The following is a 21,800-nucleotide window of genomic DNA, read 5'->3' on the forward strand; positions in this document are numbered from 1 at the left end:
TTCCCACCGCTCATCCTCGCGCTGGGCACGAGTCTCAAAGTTATGATGCATGGTAGCCTACCAAGTTCGAAGGTCTTCACAAATAGTATTAAGAGAACGCATGCCACAATGAATCACAGCCATGTGTTCTGCATCCGACCTACACCTTTCCAAGGCATCGGCATCAAAACATGTCGTGTCCTCCTCATCCTCCGAGTCATCCTCCTCAACTACCCTCTCTTCAGGCAACCTCCAAACTCTCTAGATAAACTCCGTATAAATATGAGTATTTCGGTGCTCTTTCAGGCAAATCCTATCAGAAGTTGGAGTCGCTCTCAAGGTCATCATGATCTTGGTTATCAAAACAGGAAGAGGTTCAATACTCTTCCCAACTCCCCTAATCATGTTACCTAAAAACTCCAAAATACAGAACTCGTACTTTTGCTCTTGGAGTATCCATAAAATGTGAAGGCAGTTCAAACCGATGTCACTGACTTTCTCTTTTCCTATGACATTCGTACCAATCCACTGAGCTATAGCCAGCTGGTTGGTTCTGAGAGACGACTGGCGAACACAGTGCGAGCTCGCATTGTAGTTCCCTTCCAAAATAGTCACATTCGTCAAAGGCTCGACCCCAGTAAATTGGGAATCCTATAGTGTGGCATTGAGATGGTGTCTAGGCGAAATGCCTAAAATCTCAGCTAACAACCCAGTAGATACTTCTTTCCTCCGCCCAGCCACCTTAACAAAAATCCTATTTCCATCTAACTCCCTCGTCCTATAAAACTGTCGGACCAAATCTTCATAGTAAAAATCCTCTGTCGAGTACCACAAACCACTCCAATCTCTCCTAACCATTTCGTCACCGTAAAACGGAGCGAAGTGGTCGGCAAGAACGATGTTCCGTGAAATCCGACTTCTTTGAGCCATTTTAAGATTTGGGACGAAGTGGGGTTTAACTTGAATGTGGGGATGGAGTTTGAGACAACCTCACTAACCAAACAGTGGTGTTGGCGCGGCAGTTCAAATTCCACAAATTTTTTTTGTTTTTTCTAAAGTTTTGGTGGTGGGAATTGGTGGGGGAATGAATTTAAGAAGATTTGGTGTGTTTTTAATTTATTGGCGTGGGTGTAATTAGATTTGTTTTTTAAAATTTTCTTATTTTTTTATATTTTAGGTTTAGAAGCTTGGTAATGGCGAAAATGAAGCTTAACTCACGACTATTTTGGTTTGGGATGAAGGGGACGCACGTGCGTGCGAGATTGGGCCCAAGCCCAATTCAAATTTTCAAAATTTGTCGATTTTTCGCGCAACTTCAAACTAAAATTGCCGCTTCGTTACCGGTCCGATTTTTGCGAATGAGCTATGGAAATGATCAGGAGAGAATTTCCAATCCAATGATCTATAAAACACCTTATTCCGATCGTGGATGACATATAAGAAGATAAAAAAATGCCTCGAAGTACATGCACAACGTAAGTTATGTGAACGAATGAGCTCTAAATTCATAGATAATGTCACTTCAAATCGAAATATGATTAAATGTCCTAAGCAACACAAATGGAAAGTTGAACAATCCATTACGGAAAAACGAACATCCCACCCCCAAACAAATTTTAGACAACAGAGTTTGAAAATTTGTTTTAACAGTAGGTCTTTTAAAGTCAGATTCCCGAGACTTCCTAAATTACTATTTTTATGATTTTAACAAATTTTATTTTTTTTATGAATAAGATTTAATATAATAAAAACGGTAGAGCAATAAATGTATAATTCACACCATAGAAGAACATGACTCAAAATCCGAGAAAACATGCAAGAGTGGAAAACGTGAATTATGTTAAACGTGGACTTAGGATCCGGTACTTACAGCCACACGCTCCATAGAGAGGGCCCGGTTACCTAAGTGGTACACTTACCAATATATGGAAATGAAATGAAGTACACCAATGAAAAAGGCCAGTCCTCATAGATAGGGTCCTGTAAGTGGACTTCCTCTACATCAGGGGACAATAGCTCGTGAAAATGTTTCAACCGTTGGCCATTGACTTGAAAGGTACTGTTGTCCTTAGGATTTACCAAGGTGATTGCCCCATGAGGGGTGACTTTAGTAACAAAAAAGGACTAGACCAACGGGTTTTTAATTTCCCTGGAAAAATATGTAGACGAGAGTTGTAAAGCAAGACTTTTTGACCTACCATAAACTCTTTGTGCAAGATTTGCTTATCATGAACACGTTTCATGTTAGCTTTATAATCCTTCGCGAGATCATAAGAATCGCTACTGATTTCTTCAAGCTCATTCAATTGCAACTTGCGTTTGACACCCGCCTCATCGACATTGAAGTTAAGGCTTTTTATAGCCCACATAGCACGGTGCTCCAATTCAACGGGCAAATGACAAGGTTTCCCAAATACAAGTCTAAAGGGAGACATACCTATAGGAGTTTTGAAAGCCGTCCTATATGCCCATATGGCATCAGATAGACGCTTTGTCTAGTCCTTCCTATCAGGATTTATAGTTGTTTCTAATATCTTTTTGATTACCCTATTAGAAACTTCTACTTCTCCGCTAGTTTGTGGATGATATGGAGTTGCTACTTTATGTGTAACTCCATACTTTTTCACTAGAGATGCAACAACTCTGTTGCAAAAATGTGTTCCACCATCACTAATGATGGCCTTGGGAATGCCAAATCGACAGAAAATATATTCTTTAACAAAAAACACAACTGTCTTATGGTCATTGCTATGGCAAGCCATAACCTCTATCCATTTAGACACGTAGTCCACGACGACTAGAATATAAATGAAACCGTGGGAAACTGGAAAGGGGCCTATGAAATCAATGCCCCATACGTCAAAAATTTCTACCACCATGATTGGATTCAATGACATCATATTACGCTTCGTGATTCGCCCAAGTTGTTGGCAACGAATGCACGTCTTGCAATTTACTTAGGCATCTTTAAAGAGGGTAGGCCAATAAAACCCACATTAAAGAATTTTAGCAGCTGTTTTTATACCACTAAAATGGCCACCACACTCTTTGTCATGGCAGAATGAGAGAACCTCATTATATTCCCATTAGGGAATACAACGACGAATAATCTGATCCGCACAATATTTGAAAAGGTAGGGCTCATCCCAGTAGTATAGCTTAACTCTGGCCAAGAACTTCTTACGTTCATTTCTTGACCAATCATAAGGAATAACATCAGATGCTAAATAATTCACAACGTCAGCATACCATGGTGTAGAAAAAATATCATACAGATGCTCATCCGGAAAAGAGTTCGGTATGGAGTCAGAATCACTATCATCGTCGTTTGTAAGTCTAGATAAGTGGTCGGCAACTACGTTTTCGACCCCTCATTTGTCCTTTATTTCTAATGTGAATTCTTGCAGGAGAAGAATCCATCGGATCAATCTCTGCTTAGCATCCTTCTTAGCGAGAAGGTACCTAAGGGCTGCATGGTCCGTGTAAAATAGAGTCTTAGAACCAACCAAATAAGGACGAAACTTATCTAAAGTATAAACGATAGCTAATAATTCTTTTTTAGTAGTTGTATAATTCCTTTGAGCATCATTTAGAATTTTACTAGAATAATAAATAACAGTGGATTTATTATCTAGTTTTTGTCCCAAGACAGCACCAACTGCATAATCATTAGCATCACACATGAGTTCGAAAGGTTTAGACCAATCGGGAGGCTGTATAATGGGTGTAGAAGTTAATGCGACTTTTAAAGTTTCAAAAGCCTGTCTACAGTTAAAATTAAAATCAAAGATGGCCTCCTTTAAAAGCAGATTAGTTAAGGGTCTAGCTTTTTTAGAAAAATCTTTGATAAAACGCCTATAAAAACCTGCATGGCCTAGAAAGGCTCTAATATCACGGACAGTCCGTGGTATAGGTAAAGTCGCTATCTTATCTAGTTTGGCCTTATCTACTTCGATGCCTCACTAGATACGACGTGAACTAGTACTATGCCTTTTTTCACCATGAAGTGACATTTTTCCCAATTTAAAACGAGGCTCTTCTCTTCATATCGTGTTAAAACTTTAGACAGGTTAGACAGGCATTCTGTGAAAGAGTCTCCATAGATAGAAAAATCATCCATGAACACTTCCATGAAACGCTCTACCATGTCACTAAATATATGAAGCATACACCGCTGGCAGGTACCAGGAGCATTACAAAGGTCAAAAAGCATTCGTTTATAGGCGTATGTTCCAAAAGGACATGTGAAGGTAGTTTTTTCTTGGTCATCAATATCAATAATAATTTGGAAATAGCCAGAGTAGCCATCCAAAAAATAATAAAAAGCATGACCAGCTAGACGTTCAAGCATCTGATCTATAAAGGGTAAAGGAAAATGATCCTTTCGTGTCATGGCATTTAAACGGCTGTAATCAATACAGATCCTCCATTTCATAGGGCCATGTGTGGCAACATATTCACCCTTGGCATTACGTACCATGGTAATCCCTGATTTCTTTGGAACTACATGAATGGGACTTACCCATTCGCTATCAGAGATTGGGTATATGATACCCGCATCGAGTAACCGTAAGACCTCTTCCCTGACCACTTCTTTCATGGCAGGGTTTAAACGACGCTGAGGTTCGCAGGAAGTCTTTGCGTTATCCTGTAAATGGATACGATGAGTGCACACATTAGGGTCAATTCCCTTAATTTTAGCTAGGGACCAACCAATCGCATAACGATATTCCCTAATCACCCTGATCAACAATGTATCTTCCTCCTTAGATAACAGAGAAGATATAATTACTGGATGACTACCATCCGGATCAAGTTGAATATATTTTAACTAAGGAGGAAGAGGTTTAAGCACCGGGGTGGGAAGAATATCGATAAATGCTTCGGGAGGGTCCTCATCTTGAGTAATGAATACTTGCTTAGGCAGCAGGTCTTCAAACTCTGTATATGGAGCAACTGAAGGGTCTACGATTTGTGTAGACTCGAAGATGGTGTTGACTTCCTCTATGTAGGAGTCATCGACAAAATCTAAACTTCCAAAAGAAAGGAATTTATGCATATGGTTTTCTGCAAACGTGTTATTAAAGTAATCTTGAGCTAAGCTCTCGATCATGCTAACCTCTCCATCTATAGACGAATCTGGTAACTGTTTCATCATTTTAAAAATATTTACCTTAACCGAAAGATGGCCAAAAGACAAGGACATCGACCCATCGTGGCAGTTTATAAGCACGTTGGTAGTCGCCAAGAAGGGACGCCCTAAAATGATCGGAACAGAGTTATTAGTGACTTCTGTATCGAGGATAACAAAATCAGTAGGATAGTAGAAATCCTGGACCTTAACAAGCACATTTTCAACCACACCCTTAGGGTATTTAATTGATTGATCCGCTAATTGCAACGTCATTTTAGTAGGTTGCATCTCTTGTAGACCTATTTGTTTGTATAGATAATACGGGAGTAAGTTAACACTTTTCGCCCGTGTCTAGTAAAGCGGTTAAGTCGTGTGGGAATCTCCTAAGGTGCATTGTCGATGGGGACGACTAGGGTCCTTATATAACGATTCCATTGTGTTCCATTAAAGTTGGAAATTGTTCGGTTAAAAAGGCGTTTTAGGAATATTTGTCTTCGCCTTTTTAGTGCCTGACTCTTTGAGAAACTTAGCATAGTGAGGTAATTTTTTAATTAAGGTCCAAAAAGGTAAGTTTATCGTTAGATTTTAAAACTTCCCTAATCTCGCCGAAGTTTGTATCCCCGTTTAACATAGCTAATTTCTGGGAAAGCGGTGGATTCTCTCTATATTTAAATTATTATGGATCAATCCGGATGTCTAACCTTTGTTTTTGTTTCTTAGGTTGTGGTTTTAACCGGGTACCTCTATAGGGGTAGGCTCTTTAGTTTCTATTCACGGTATCTAGTACAATCTCCGTAGGGAGGGACAAGCTGGTGGGGGTAACTATAGGCATAGTTACTTTGTTATCAACCACTCTCCCGAGGCGGAGTGGGAGATGGTATTTAGCTCACCTACGTTTTCATTTTCCGTACTAGTATTACTATTTACCTCAAAGGCTGTGTTTGTTGTTTTAGGATTAGCTATCGCTGGACCTGGAAACACACCTTTGGGTTGCACTTTCTCTTGAGCTAACTGCTGTAAGGAAAGTTGGATGACTTGTAAAATCTATTGTTGAGATTGCATAAAGGTATCGAAATGATACGGTTGTGGAAGAGTGTTAGCTATAGGTTATGTGACAGGAACTATGTCACATTGATTATTAATGGGTGGGTTTTAATAGTTATTATTTACCGGAACGATACCTCTATTAGCATTGTAACTATTATTGTTATAATTATTATAATTACCCTGACCTTGTGCTTGACCTTGTCGTGGTTACGCTTGGTTGTTATAATTATTATAATTACCCTGACCTTGTCCTTGTCATGATGGAGCTTGGTTATAATTGTTTGCTTGCCTAACATTTTCATTATTAAACCATGGAGGTGTTACTTGTTGATTATTTCTCTAACTAAAGTTGGGATGTTGTCTCCAAGGGGTGTTAGGAATAGGAAAACTATTAATCAAGCAAACATTATCTTGTTGTGACTGTTGTTGTTCATAGGCGAGAGGACAATAGGAGTCGGGATGCTCTGGACTCAAATAGAAATTACATGGATTGGTGTTGACATTCATGATGGGGATCGACGTTTGTTGAACAGAAATAGCCTCTACCTTTTTAGTTAGAGATTCGATTAAATTTTTAAGTTCCGAATCGGGTTTCATCTCAAACATACCGGCGGCTTTAACTGTTGTAGAAGAACTAGCAGAACGGGAGAAATCGTCACTACCCCCCCAGTTATTATTACGCTTAGTTTGATCTTCTAAAAATTTATAAGCCTGTAGACACCCCATTTTTGCACTCCAGGCATAATTCATTCACGATTTTGCCTTGAATTAAATTTGATCATATAAGGTGATTTACTTTCTAGAGTCTTCTTTTCTATATCAAACTTCTTTCTTTTCATCTTCTTTTAGCGTCTTTAGACTCTCCTCATCATGTTCTAGCTATGGCTGAAGTTTCGTTGCTTTCTGAGTTTTGAGTTGAAAATGACCAAAATGCCCCCGTAACCCTTTGGAGCCCAAATCTCGTTTTTTCCACTCTTTCTTTGGATGAGATTATTTCATATTTGAATTCCCCTTGAAAAATCCTTCGAAATGAGTACAAAGCTTGCCTAGGTTCCTTTTGGATTTGGAAACCCTAATCTTGCCACTATCCCCGTTTGACCCGTTATGCGCCTTTGTTGAGTGCAACGTTTTTGGAGTAAGATTTCGACCCAAGGATATTTTTAAGAGTTCATGGACCTTCCTAATGGATTAATTAACAATTTTTGTGAAGAAGAGTTAAGCCTAATTTTGACCAGTCAAAGGGAATTTCTGATGTTCATAAAATGGTCAAGATGGGCCTTTTGGTTGGATTTGGACATATGCACATGGGCTGTGGATCCAGCTCGAGTTGGACCTTTTCATTAGGGTTTCTAGCCCATTTTCAAGCCTCTAAAACCTAGAGAACCTTCCTTAATTGTTTGATTTGATTTGATCCCTAAAATCAAGAATATTCTAGAGAATATGCCATTTTGGAGCCAAGTTTGGAAACCCTGGATTATGGGCTCATTAAGGACGTGTAGGGGCTTGATTTTTGCCCTAATCCATCTGAAATATCCAAAGATCAAGGGCCAAGATCGCACCCCTTATCCCACCTCTTGAATCAAGGGCCGGTTTAGGAGGTGCAACTAGAAAGAGATCGAAGCCATTGGATTTTCTTCATCAATACTTCGACCATTGGATCAAACTCATTACCATATTGAAATCCATCCCAAAAGCTATAAATATGGGTCTCATTCACCCATAAAAACAATCTAGAGCAAGCTAGAGCTAGGAATTCGGAGTTAATAATCTGGACCTAGTTATTCAGAGCTAATAGCCTTCTTCTCTTTAGTGTTCTTCATTTTTTCTTCTAGTTCTTCATTTTATCCTTCTTTCCTTCTTGTCGATCTTGAGTAGAAACTTCTTTTCACCAAAAGTTGTTTTTTTCCTCAAATCACCTGTTTCAATCCAAAAATCACAGTTGTCAATTCAAGATCAAGTTTATCATCAATCAATCAATCAATCTACAATCAAGTATGAGGCAACATTCCAAACAAGGTGACATCTTTCTTTTTTCTTTTATTTCCTTTAGCATTGCATATTAGGTTATCTTTTTTTATTATAGCATATAGTTATTAGTTTTTAATCCAACTTGGTAGATTAATTTCTCAAGCTTTCTTCGTTTGCCTATCTTAACCGTTACACCCTCATAGAAGTAAAATTTGGTTTTACCCGGGCGATTGTGGGTGCCTAACACCTTCCCACATCGTACCTTGACTCCCGAACCCAATAATCATCTAGTTTTCGAGGCTAGTCCTTCACATAGGTTTTACTCAACTTTTCCTTAATAAAGTTAGTGGCGACTCTAAAAGCAATTGCATAGACTTAGGTACACATTTTTGTGCTTACAGGTTTTTGGCGACTCTGGGGGGACATCCCTAGAGAGTCGGACTTACATTTTCTTTGAGGTGTTTTGGTTAAGATAGGAAAAGAAGAAGGCTTATCGAAAGCTAGTTGGAATAGAAGACCAGGGTTAAGGTTATCTCGTGCAACCATTAACTCAGCCCGATTCAAATGGAGAATCTACGGGCGGTTCTTCTCAAGAGTTATCATGCCACCTATACCTTCATCCACGGATGTATGTGCCACAAGGAAGTTCTCCACCGGCACCCCATCGAGGGACAAATTTTATCGGCCGAACATTCGAGGGTCCACATACAAGTAATTACGGTGAATCGTCAATCCCTACCGGTCAAGAGGAATTGATGGAGAAGGCGATGGAAAAGATGTTTCTCAAGATGATGTCAAAATTTGCAATAACTCCAAGTCCGGGTCAACCCACGACAACCGGGTATCACACTACCCCCCATGGTTAGTCCTAACCTACCATTCTACCAACCTCATTACCCACTCCATATCGACACATAGATCAACCCAATTGCATGTTCCTATGTCAACCCATACTCCGTCCCAATTTTTTCCTCAGGATAACACAACCTACATGCCTCAACCATCCACTCATCAAACTTTTCAAAGCCCAAACCAAATCCCAACTACAACCATGATGTCCAACCCATTTATGTTACCAACCCCAACCTATTTTCCACAAACTCCACAACCACTGTTCTACACGAACCCACAATACCAGGCACAAAACCCAATCCAACCACCGGTTGACCCCGTAATGGAGGAGATTAAGAAATTAAAAGAAGCAATGACCAAGATGAAAGGTGAAGACCTGGACCTTGATAATTTGTGTCCATATCCACAGATCAGAGTACCACATGGATTCGAATTTCCAAAGATGGAAGCGATATGAGGAACCGGTCCAAAGGCCCACGTTTAGATGTATGCAAGTTATCTACAACCGATGGGAATCGGGCCGAACTAATGGTTCAACTATTCGAGAGGAGTCTTAAGGGTGCAGCCCTTGCTTGTGGATGAATCTTGAAGCGCCAAAAATCAAGACTTGGCCTGAACGGTAAATGCTTTTCGTAGCTCACTTCTCTTACAACACATCCAAATGGGCGAAGGCAACTTGAAAACTTTGAAGCAAGGTCGAATGAAAGTTTTCTGAGTACATTACAAGATGGAGGACAAAAGCGCCCAAATCATTGATAGGCCCGCGGAGCGAGGGAACAAATTAGGATGGTTATGAAGAGTTTGAACCAAGAGTATGCAACCAGGCTAAGTGCTAGTTATCATCCGACATATCAAGCCTTAGTTGCATTTGGATCACAAATAGAAGATGGGTTATCATCGGCAATATTTCTCCCATCAGCTCGATGTCTATAGGATCTAACCCGTGAAGAAGAAACCTCCCAATGTAGCGGTGAACAACAAAGAAGCCAATGTGGTTCTTTGCACAAGTTCAACCTCGACCACATCACATAAATTCGGTCGGAGGTGACAACTCATCCTTTTTCCCATCAAGTCGGTTTCCTCCAAGACAAAAAGGCGGGGGTTTTCGAGGCAATGCGAGAGGCAGTTCCACGATTGGGTTTCCCATTACAAGTTGTATTGAAGGCTTTAGTCAACAGGGTTTGATTAACGTTAATGCAGCCGAGGCCTCCTCCAAATCGGTGCCGTTACGGTATGGCGGCTTCAAAACATTGTGACTTCCATCGGGGCTCCAGTCACCACGGCGGAGAGGTGCATGCTCCTTAAACATCTTATCCAAAACTTAATTGATGAGGGTAAGATAGATCGTCGATCTCGGCACTCCCAATATATCGACAAATCCACTACCAATGCATAATGGGAGAGTTAATAATTTGGAAGGCTGTCAAAAAAGATCCGGCATCATTCATCATTCGATTAGGCGGACATCGAATGTTAACACCACAAGGCACATTAATATTCAAGATGCGGTCGAGAAGATGCATGGAGCAAACAAAGCCTAGAGGTATCGATTAAATGAGGTGGTAGCACCATTTCTTCATACTCCACAGATTCAAAAGCCATTCAAGTTGACTAGAGAGCACACGGAATCCTTTATGATCACGAGGCCCATTACAAAATGGGTAGATCCTTTGAATACATCTCAATCTATGACATCACGAGTGGGGTCAACCTCGAGGACCCATGATTAGCGAGAATCAACTTCGGCAGCGGCGAGTGATCCCAACTCCGATCCACAATCCCCAAGGTCGGTTAAATTGCCCGGCCAAGAGTCATGATACCGAGGAGGTTCTAGGGAAGAAATTAATTGAGCGAGAAAATCACAGATGACTCAACAATCTCACTACATCGGTTGAAGCAATTAGAACCTAGTTTGGCGGAGGAATGTGTTGAGACTCACGGTTTGACAAGAGGAGGAAGGATATACAAGCCACCACACTTCTGGAAGGATCGGGTCTTGGCCCAACAGACTGACCCACCCACGATTCTTGAGCGGAAAAAGCGGGAGGGTAATGAAGTAATCCAACAATTGCAGAAAACCAAGTCCAATATTTCCATATGGGGCTTACTCATGGCGTCACTGACACATAGGCAAGCAGTTCTTCAAACCTTGAACCAAGCTCATGTTCGGCTTCCATCGGCCCGAGCGATTTGGCGTACCATCGCTTCCCTCGGGGAAGACAAACTCCATAGCATTTTCGATGATGATCGACCCCGGATGGTATAACCCACACGAAAGCATTGACTATTACGGTGCATTGTAACAACCATAAAGTACCATTTGTACTAATTGACAATGGATCGGTTTGAATATCTGCCAGATCAATTCTGCGAAAGCTATTGGAATCATGCGAAAGACTTCACTTTCACTAAGGATACTGCCCGAGGCGGTTCATGGGTTTGATAATCAGAAGAGAAGTCCTTGGCGAGTTTACAACCGGCGTCCAAATAGGTCGATCCGTTCAAAGTCACGTTCTTGGCTATGGACGCCGAGGCTAATTACAATTTCCTTTTAGGCGGACCATGGCTACACCAGGCGGTGCAATTCCCTCTACACTTCCGCGAAGCTTAAGTTCTTATGGCAAGGGAAGATTATCTGCATCAGCGGTGATTCGGATGATTTGGATTCTTGAGGAAGAGCATAAGGTAATACCAATGATTGAAGAAAAGTGTAACTACACCGAGGAACCATTAGGGATTGTGGAGTTTAGGGCACCCGACAAGGAGAAGCTCCTACCCCATTTTGCAATGGAAATCCCAAGGCGACTTCGGTTGTTCGTGAGCATAACTATTTTCCGGGGACTTGGATTAGGAAAAACCAAAATGGCATTTTAGAACCACTGCAGATTCCTAGTCAAGATGATCGAAAAGGACTAGGCTATCTTGAGGAGGTTGTGGAAGGATTTGTCGAGAATTATTTATCGATTCTAATGCCATGGTGAATCATCTCCAGTTGGCTCTACGATCTAGGGCGAGATTGAGGCTATTATTGATTCCAATATTTTTTGGGCGAAGACGGCGACCCGGATCCAAACTTCGAAGTTACTATTTGAGCGGATGTTAATTCCTATTCAGGATATCGCCAACTTAGGTTGGATCATGAGGCTAAACGGTTTAATTGGATAAATGAGGTTGGATCGACATCCTCCTCGTCGGTATGGACTATACTCCATCTTTTACTTTGGCGATTTCCCGGTTAGATCTTGACCCGTGAGGCGAGGCTATCCTCCTTATCATGTCGGTTGGACCCTCGGACCATACTTGATTTGGATGATTTGTTGAATATGGAATCTCTTATTGACCCGGTTTGATGGATGTTGAGAACATGCCACTTCGACTCCCGCATATTGATATGAAATTTGGGAAAGGTTTCTAGATACTTTAGATTCTGATGAGGATCCATTCTTTGATGGACACTATGATGATTAGGGAACCCAAATATCCATGACCGATCCGGTCCCGGCCAACATAGTCCTCTCTTTGAGCCTTCGGATGAATCGATATGGCCCAAAAAAAAAAAGCCGTGAGACTTTACATTTCAACCCATGTATATAACAATATTTCAAAAATCCAAAAAAATTCATATATTTCAAAAATCCAAAAAAATCAAAAAAGTTTAAAAACTCCCGCAGATATGATTTACCCACTTGCCTTAGGGCAAGATGATTGGATGATTTGTGCAGGTTATGACCCCTTTTCCCCGGCGATGAAGAAGAAATGGACAATGAAGTTCTGAGTCCATTCTTCCTCACGAACATTATGAAGACCGATCGACGCCAGTCATTGAGGAAACAGAGACAATTAATCTTAGCACCACAGAAGAACCACGTGATGTGAAGATTGGTACAACTCTAACCCTCTCTGAGCGCAGAAACCTGATTGAATTGCTAAAGGAATACAAAGATGTGTTTGCTTGGTCCTATGATGATATGCCGGGGCTGGACACCAATATAGTAGTTCACAAGTTACCATATGCACTATGGGCTTATCGAACTTCAGTTCGTACAGCCACAGGGTCTACTCCCTATGCGCCAGTCTATGGAATGGAGGCCGTTTTGCCAGCCGAAGTAGAAATGCCTACTTTACGTATTTTGCGGGAGGGTGCCAGTTCAGAGGAGGAATGGATCCAAGCCAGAGTGGAGTCTTTGAACCTAATCCGCAGAAAAAGACTTAAAGCTACAGCTCATTACACGAGCTTACCAGCAAAAGAATGAATCGCCCGAGCATTTAATAAGAAAGTTAAATCCGAGATTTGAAGGAAGGGTATTTGGTCTGAAAAAAATTAGGCCTAAACATCTGCGGACCCACGAGGGAAGTTCGGACCTAATTGGGAGGGGCCCTTCATTATTAAGAAGATTCTACACAGGAAAGCTGTGATCCTCACGATCTTGGCGGTGTTGAGTTCTCCAATCCTACCAATGCCGACCCGGTTAAAGAGGTACTTTTAAGACCCACCTTTTTTTTTTGAGACAAAGAGTATAGTGGAAATCTTAGAGAAATGATGGGGCCGAGGCCCTTTTTCCGATATATTAGCCTAAAAAGCCCACCCAATGTCGTATGTTTCCTCTAGAAGCCATTTTGAGCCTTGGCCTTTTCTTTCATCCCCACGATTTGACCTATGTCCTTTAGGAAACCGGTTTTACCCTTAGCCTACCCATAGATACCCCAATCCCATTTTATAGAACTTGTCATGATCGGAAAATCATTTTTCATCACCAATTATTGATCGTTAAGTATCTACTATGGTCCCAATCTACAATATGCTATGATTACCCCAATGGTTTACCCCCAAGAGAAAAAAAAAAAAAAAAAAAAATCATGCAAGGGGCGGGAAAAATCCATGCAAGGGGCGTACAAATCAATTCAAAGGGTGGTTCATAGGAAGTTTAGGATACTTTATCATTTTCGTTTAAGTGACAAGTTCTACCCTAAAAAAAAAAAAAAATTCTTTTAACCCACTACCTAAGCCTACATTCTGAGTCCATGAAAGTCCGCTTTGATCTTTAGATCCACTATGTCTCCTAGTTGAGAAACGTTCAAGGTAAAAAAAAAAAAACGGGTTTGGCATTGGAGGATACACCAATACAGTGTGATCCATTCAGAGGTTATCAAGGCCAGAAGGAATATTTTCAAAAGTGTCTCTAAGAAGTTGTCCTATGCGTACTTTATGATCATTTTGAACGGTGGAAAGGATTTATGGTTGGTTTTCAGCATATAGTGGATTGAACGGTGGAAAGAATTTATGGTTGGTTTTCAGCATATAGTGGAGATCATGCAATCAGATAGGGAAAAGGGTGGTGTGTGCTTACTACGTTTGGTGCTAAGATTAATCGTACTCCTATCCTGAGGTCGTTCTCGTGAGGATCTTCTTGTCGGTAACTCGTTCCCACACCTTTACTTATTATTCAATCATTTGTGGTATGTTTTGTTCTGCGGATAAAAAAAAAAAAAATGTTTTGTTTTACATTGTTTTCAAAAAAAAAAAAAAAAAAAATGATTTGTTTTCAAAAACTTGGTTTGCTTTGGATGGCTTATGATGAAAAATCTAGGATTTCAAGCATGTAGAAAATTCTGAAGCCAATATTCCTAACTAAACCATGTACTTGTTTTACTAACATAGCATGCATACACCACAATTTTTCTAACTATTCACGCTAACATAGTTGCATTATAGTTTTATGTACTGTATATCATGTATATTATGCTAACCTGTCATGAAGAGAAATAATGCCCCGCGCCTAATCTTTGCCAAGAAAGTTTCTCCCAAGTTCCACAGGCCGTCCAAGACCACAAATTCCTGTATGTGATTGACGAGTGTTGGTGAACAAGATGAGCTTCAATAATAAATTGAAGGGAGTAAAGAGGCGTTTCGGTTTACCACTGCATTGTAGAGCCACCATCGCCAATATATCTGTCTGGACGACCCATTAGAAAGATGTTCTATGGATTTGTGCGACTCATCTTGATATGGCGAGACATTAATTCGGTGATGTCACTGTCGCCACGTTCTTCAACATCTTTTACTTGACGTGATTTCAGCCCAAGGTATGTTTCTCTTTGTCTCTCTTGCTGCTGGACGTCGGCCGAAGGAAAGCAAGCTTACCATCGCCTGAAGAGGCGACTGCGAGGAGGCTGCCATATTGACTCTCTGTACCGGCTGTGAGAAAAGTTGTTGAGGTATGTATGCACATCCTCAAGCCTATATATATCGTTCCTTTGCTCCAGTTTTTTTAGAAGTTGCAGGTCCTTGCTGAAATCGCAAATGGAAAGTGCTGATGGGCTTGTACCAGGAAAGGAATAAAGCCGGAATATAGCTGTAGGCTCAGTACGTGTTCACGGGTTTTGGAAGGTAAGTGGTTTTAAAGAAAAAAGAAAGAAGGGAATGAGGCGGCTTCCTTTCTATTTTGAATGTTGGGGAAGTTCCTTTTTTGTCCGTTATTTAGATTCATTTGATTTGATTTCTAAATGAGTGGTGGCGGTGGGCTGGCCCCTTTAGTTGTTTTAGCAATTTCACTTGATACAAAATCAAGTTGATTTTGTGGGCTCAAATCTAGTGTGACGTCCTGACTTTTATTCCTTTTGGTCCTTAGTTAACCCGGTTTTCACCTGTTAGACCCGGTTTTCACCAGTTGACCCGGTTTTCACCTGTTAGACTCGGTTTTCACCAGTTAACCCAGTTTTGACCGGTTTTCACCAATTGACCCGGTTTTGACAGTTGACCAAGTTTGACCAAAAAAAAAAAAAATCCAAAAACTTTTCAAAAATAAAAAAAATGATGAATATTAGTACCATGGGGTTCTTACCCTCCAGTATGAGAAAATATTCATCAAATTTTGTTTTCACCGCCGCACTATTGGTAACCATTTGATCATTAATATCATTTCGGTAACTCCATTTGTGCAACATTAAAATTGTTCGCGAGAACAATGTTAGTTTTCTTCGATAAACCTCCGCGGATGGATCGGCTGAACTTCATAGTGGCCGGTCTTTTTCCAACCCAAGTGTACTTGAACGTAATTGATTGATTGATTGATTGAACTTGAATATCATCATCCCCAACATCCATCTTTCATCTCCAGCACATCTCTTATCTTCCCTAGCAGTGTTCGTGTCTTCGTCCATCTTCTTTAGAATCTCCTATCCCCAGTGGATCTTCTTGCTCTCCCCGGTGAGTCTTTCCTTTCGTCAGTGTTTGGTTATCACCATTATATGAGAATCTTTAATCCAAGTCAAAATCATGAATGAATTGATCTATCCATTTAATTTCACCAGTTTTCCAAAATGAATTTGAAAATATTAGATTTTAAAAAAAATTTGCCCCTTTAATTTCAAAAAAGTTGTTCATCATTTTTCGAAAATATTTTTCAATCAACCAATATCATGTTCTTGGCGGTGTAAGTCCGTCCGATGCTTCCGCTAGCATTGATATTTTGTCTTGTGGTATAAGTCCGTCCGATGCTTCCACAGATAATCCAGTTGCCATGTTGCGTGGTATAAGTCCGTTCGATGCATCCACCAACATTCAATCAGTTTTAAGCCCTCACAAACAACTTGAAAAAAATCAAGGATTTCAAATATCTAGGGAAAAGCCCTATTTCAAAAAATATTTTTCAAATGAATTTTCAAAAATTGCATGAGATCTTTTGGCTGGAGCTTGGCAAAAATGTTTTGTCTCCATGGCTTTGCCGTTCGGTTCTAAAGCAACCTCCGCCAAAGGGGGCAATTGTAGACACCCATTTTGCACTCGGGCATAATTCATTCAATGATTTTGCCTTGAATTAAATTTGATCATATAAGGTGATTTACTTTCTAGAGTCTTCTTTTTCTATATCAAACTTCTTTCTTTTCATCTTCTTTTAAGCGTCTTTAGACTCTCCTCATCATGTTCTAGCTATGGCTGAAGTTTAGTTTTGCTTTTCGAGTTTTGAGTTGAAAATGACCAAAATGCCCCGTAACCCTTTGGAGCCCAAATCTCGTTTTTTCCACTCTTTCTTTGGATGAGATTATTTCATATTTGAATTCCCCTTGAAAAATCCTTCGAAATGAGTACAAGCTTGCCTAGGTTCCTTTTTGGATTTCGGAAACCCTAATCTTGCCCTATCCCGTTTCAGCCCGTTATGCGCACTGTTGAGTGCAACGTTTTTTTGGAGTAAGATTTCGACCCAAGGATATTTTTAAGAGTTCATGGACCTTCCTAATGGATTAATTAACAATTTTTGTGAAGAAGAGTTTACCTAATTTTGACTGGTCAAAGGGAATTTCGCGATGTTCATAAAATGGTCAAGATGGGCCTTTTTGGTTGGATTTGGACATATGCACATGGGCTGTGGATCCAGCTCGAGTTGGACCTTTTCATTAGGGTTTCTAGCCCATTTTCAAGCCTCTAAAAACCTAGAGAACCTTCCTTAATTGTTTGATTTGATTTGATCCCTAAAATCAAGAATATTCTAGAGAATATGCCATTTTGGAGCCAAGTTTGGAAACCCTGGATTATGGGCTCATTAAGGACGTGTAGGGCTTGATTTTTTGCCCTAATCCATCTGAAATATCCAAAGATCAAGGGCCAAGATCGCACCCCTTTATCCCACCTCTTGAATCGGGGCGGTTTAGGAGGTGCAACTAGAAAGAGATCGAAGCCATTGGATTTTTCTTCATCAATACTCGACCATTGGATCAAACTCATTACCATATTGAAATCCATCCCAAAAGCTATAAATATGGGTCTCATTCACCCATAAAAAACAATCTAGAGCAAGCTAGAGCTAGGAATTCGGAGTTAATAATCGGACCTAGTTATTGAGCTAATAGCCTTCTTTCTTTTAGTGTTCTTCATTTTTTCTTCTAGTTCTTCATTTTATCCTTCTTTCCTTCTTGTCGATCTTGAGTAGAAACTTCTTTTCACCAAAAGTTGTTTTTTTCCTCAAATCACCTGTTTCAATCCAAAAATCACAGTTGTCAATTCAAGATCAAGTTTATCATCAATCAATCAATCAATCTACAATCAAGTATGAGGCAACATTCCAAACAAGGTGACATCTTTCTTTTTTCTTTTATTTCCTTTAGCATTGCATATTAGGTTATCTTTTTTTATTATAGCATATAGTTATTAGTTTTTAATCCAACTTGGTAGATTAATTTCTCAAGCTTTCTTCGTTTGCCTATCTTAACACGTTACACCTCAATAGAAGTAAGGCTGGTTTTTACCAGGCGATTGTGGGTGCCTAACACCTTCCCACATCGTACCTTGACTCCCGAACCCAATAATCATCTAGTTTCAAGGGCTAGTCCTTCACAGAGGTTTTACTCAACTTTTCCTTAATAAAGTTAGTGGCGACTCTAAAAGCAATTGCATAGACTTAGGTACACATTTTTGTGCTTACAAAGCCTCTGAGGCTCCCTTACTTAGGAAACTACCCCCATTAATTACGTTAAGCACCTCCTTGTGGTGGTGTAACAGTCCCTTGAAAAAGGCACGAACTAGCATGTCTTTCGCGAGGTTATGGTGTGGACACTCTATAAGTAGATCGGTGAAACGATTTTAAGCCTCTGAAAATGATTCATGAGGATTACGAAAAGAAATGAATCTTGGAAAGCATTTCATCGGTCTTGATGGTGGGTAAAAATGTTCCATAAATAGTTGAACAAGTTTAGCCCACGAGTCCACGAGAATTTGGCTTTGGGCAAGCTTAACCAAGACGCCTTATCTCTGCTAAAGTGAAGGGAATACCCTTTAGTTTAATTTGTTCGTTACCAAATGGTGGAATGTAATAAGGACTTGGTCAATCCTCACGCATGTGCTGATAAGGCTTTTCATGGTCTAACCCATGAAAAACGGGTAACAAATTAAATATATTTAGGGGGATTCAGAAATCTGCCACTGGGTCTGATAGAACGATGCAAGATTTAGGGCTATCATTCAAGGCTTTGTAAAAGTCAGAGAGAGGAGACTCTCTTTCTTCAGCCATTACTTCAGGTGGTGTGTGTGGTATATTACTTAGAGGTGTAGTCGATGGTATACTAGAAAGGCGTGTTTGTTGACGTTGTCGATTGATTACGTTAGGCGTTTTTCTTCGGCTTGACCTTAATCTCATGCAAGGCTAAGCCAATCTTAACAAACACAACAACACTCCAAACAATCCTGATATGCTAGTATGAACCTCTAACAGGAGATGCGAGGTGTGGAAGAAAAGAGTACCTGAATGCCTCCTTGGTTCGCTTATAAATAACGTCTTGTTTACGCGTACTCAGTGTGTATAACAAGTTAAAACACTAAAAACTATAAAGAAATGGAAATTTTGAAAAAAACCTGTGGAAATCGGGCAGTTTCAGCAGCCATGAGGTAGCGCTTCGAATAGGCCTAAGTAGAGGGCCGCAGTGGCGCTTCGAGTTCGAGCTGGAGTTCCAGGCTCTTGGGCGCAGGGTGCGCTCCAATTTTTCCTTGGTGGGGTACAGGTAGTGCTCAGGGAAAACCTCAAGGTCTAGGCGCTTCAGCGTGAAGGGCGCTTGTGTTTTGCCTTGGCAGAAGGTGTAGTCGCTTCGGCCAAAGAGTGGAGTTCAAAGCGGCAGTCGTCGCTCAATTATGCCTACCTGTATGCTCGCAGGTCCAGGTGTAATTTTTCGAGGAAAATTTTCAGTGCTGAAACGGACAACCACAGTGAGAATCAAACAAGGGTGGGTGGGTTATGGGACTTTTGAAAATTAACAATTCTAAAGAAAATAATGCTAAACGCAACTAAGATGGCAGCTGCGCCATTTGATAACCGTAACAATGATAGTTTTACTAATGAATAAAGCGATGAAACTCTAAACAAAAGTAAAACTACAAACTAAACTTGTACTAGACTTATCAAAGATTTCTACTCTCGATACTATTAAAGTAAAGTTGGAATAGAAGATTCGTTCCACTCCTAGTTCTTTAGCATTCAAGTTTCCAACAACTATCAATCCTACCAAAGTTAATGAGAGAATTACGAATTATACTACGAAATGCTACTGAATACTAAGGTTGAATCTATAATAAGAATTAGGGGGGAATTGAATCCACCTTGAATCCAACTTAAGAAACTAGCATAGATTGTTGTAATCCAATTCTTACGTTCTTACGGTAAGAATTGGTCATTCTAATCCCTAATTATACATGGCATCTCTACCAATTCATAACTAGCATGTGAGGACGTCTACCCATTCTCATGGCGAATCAACGTCCTTCTAGAGTGGAATAGACTCTTACAACGATTCTAAGCTAGTTTGATCAAGTTTTCATCAAGCCTTCATCAAACCCCTCTAATGGAGGTTTAGCCTCGATTCATCAAACTATCATTTCCAAATGAAATTGAATAAGACATAATATAAAAATTCTACCTTTATTGAATTTAACTAAACAATAACTGAAATCTAAATTAACAACTAAGAATTGAATAACAACTAATAACTGAATTTAGATCTAAGTAATTCAATAAATAACAAAATTGAATTTAACAAGAAATAACTATTTTATTTATCTAATGAATGATAAACAATGATTCAATACTTAATCTAAAACAAGGAATGAAAACTAATTAATAAACTAATTAAAATTCTCAAAACTAGATCTAGAACTAAGGTTTAATGGCTACTCTAATGGCTACCTTCTAACCTCAACTTACTTTTTTTCTTAAGAGCTAAGTCTTGTGTGTGTAAATGGAGGAGACCAGATCCACATTTTCGTGCATGGGCTGAGGGTCCATGTTTTGAGCCGGAAAATCGAGCCCAAAGCCCAATTTCTTCAGTCTACAGGGCCCTTTTCAGTTGGCTTCAACTTCAATAGGCTTTTCATCCATTTTTGCTCCTCTGATTGCATCAAGGTTTGAACCATTGGAAAGCTCTTTCCGAGCCAATCGTTTTGACATAAGGTATGCCCAATTCCGAGGTTTGAGTCCAAAGATACGATCTTCGGAAGTTCTACTGACTTTTGTGTGGTGTTTCTGCCCATCTTGGCCTTTAATCCCAGAACTTCTTAGCAGCCAACCCTTGCTCCTTTATATCGCCAAAGTGGCATATTTTTGCACATAATTGACTTCAATGCCTGAAATATATAAAAGCACATAATTGACATTAACTTTTATTTATTATTCGCATAATTGGTCTAAAAGTATTATTGTTAAGGGGTTAAAACTACAATTTTGGGCTCTTATCAAGTATCATATATTAGGTCCGTGCAAAAAGTATCTTGGCAGACGATTTTGGAGATACTATTGCTATTTTAATGATTCTAACTTGTATAGTTGCTCAATTGTTGTGTGGTTAGTATTGTTGAGACATTTCTTATTGAGGTTGTAAATGAGGTGACTAAAACGGAGAAATTATCGTCTTCTTACTATAAATGATGATCTTGAATTCAAAGTATCATTTATTGCAATTTTGATGTGAATTTTGCACAAGTAACAGATGGAATTTGTGGGAATAACGGGTTGCTCCCTTTTTATCTCTTATTTATATGGGCCAGTATTTATTTTGCCGATTTATTTTAGTAGTTGCAAGAGTTGGATTTTGGTACTTGTAAATGGTTCAGGGCCGTAACTGGTTACACTGACTTGCCCTTGGTAGAACTGATTTATGTATTAAATGGACATGTTTGCGCAGCTTATAATGCAAACATACATCATATATATCATGCCTTCTCTTAAACAGATTATCCATGAACGGACATGGAGTCTTGAACAAATTATTTAGTGGCTTGAACAACGTATATAGTGTCTTGAACTACGTTCATATACGCTTATTAACATGGTCGTGTGAATGA

At 39.8% G+C, this 21,800-nt stretch overlaps 1 long non-coding RNA gene across 1 annotated transcript; it reads right to left on the reverse strand.

Annotated features, from left to right (window-relative positions):
• Positions 1-7,911: 7,911 nt before the first annotated feature.
• On the reverse strand, positions 7,912-15,097 carry LOC147503863 (uncharacterized). Its single transcript, XR_015220280.1, has 3 exons — positions 14,898-15,097; positions 14,729-14,816; positions 7,912-8,076 (listed from the first exon to the last, which is right to left on the reverse strand). It is a non-coding gene; the product is annotated as an uncharacterized LOC147503863 (long non-coding RNA).
• Positions 15,098-21,800: the final 6,703 nt, after the last annotated feature.

Source organism: Coptis chinensis, chromosome 4, assembly GCF_015680905.1.
Source record: "Coptis chinensis isolate HL-2020 chromosome 4, ASM1568090v1, whole genome shotgun sequence".
NCBI lineage: Eukaryota > Viridiplantae > Streptophyta > Magnoliopsida > Ranunculales > Ranunculaceae > Coptis > Coptis chinensis.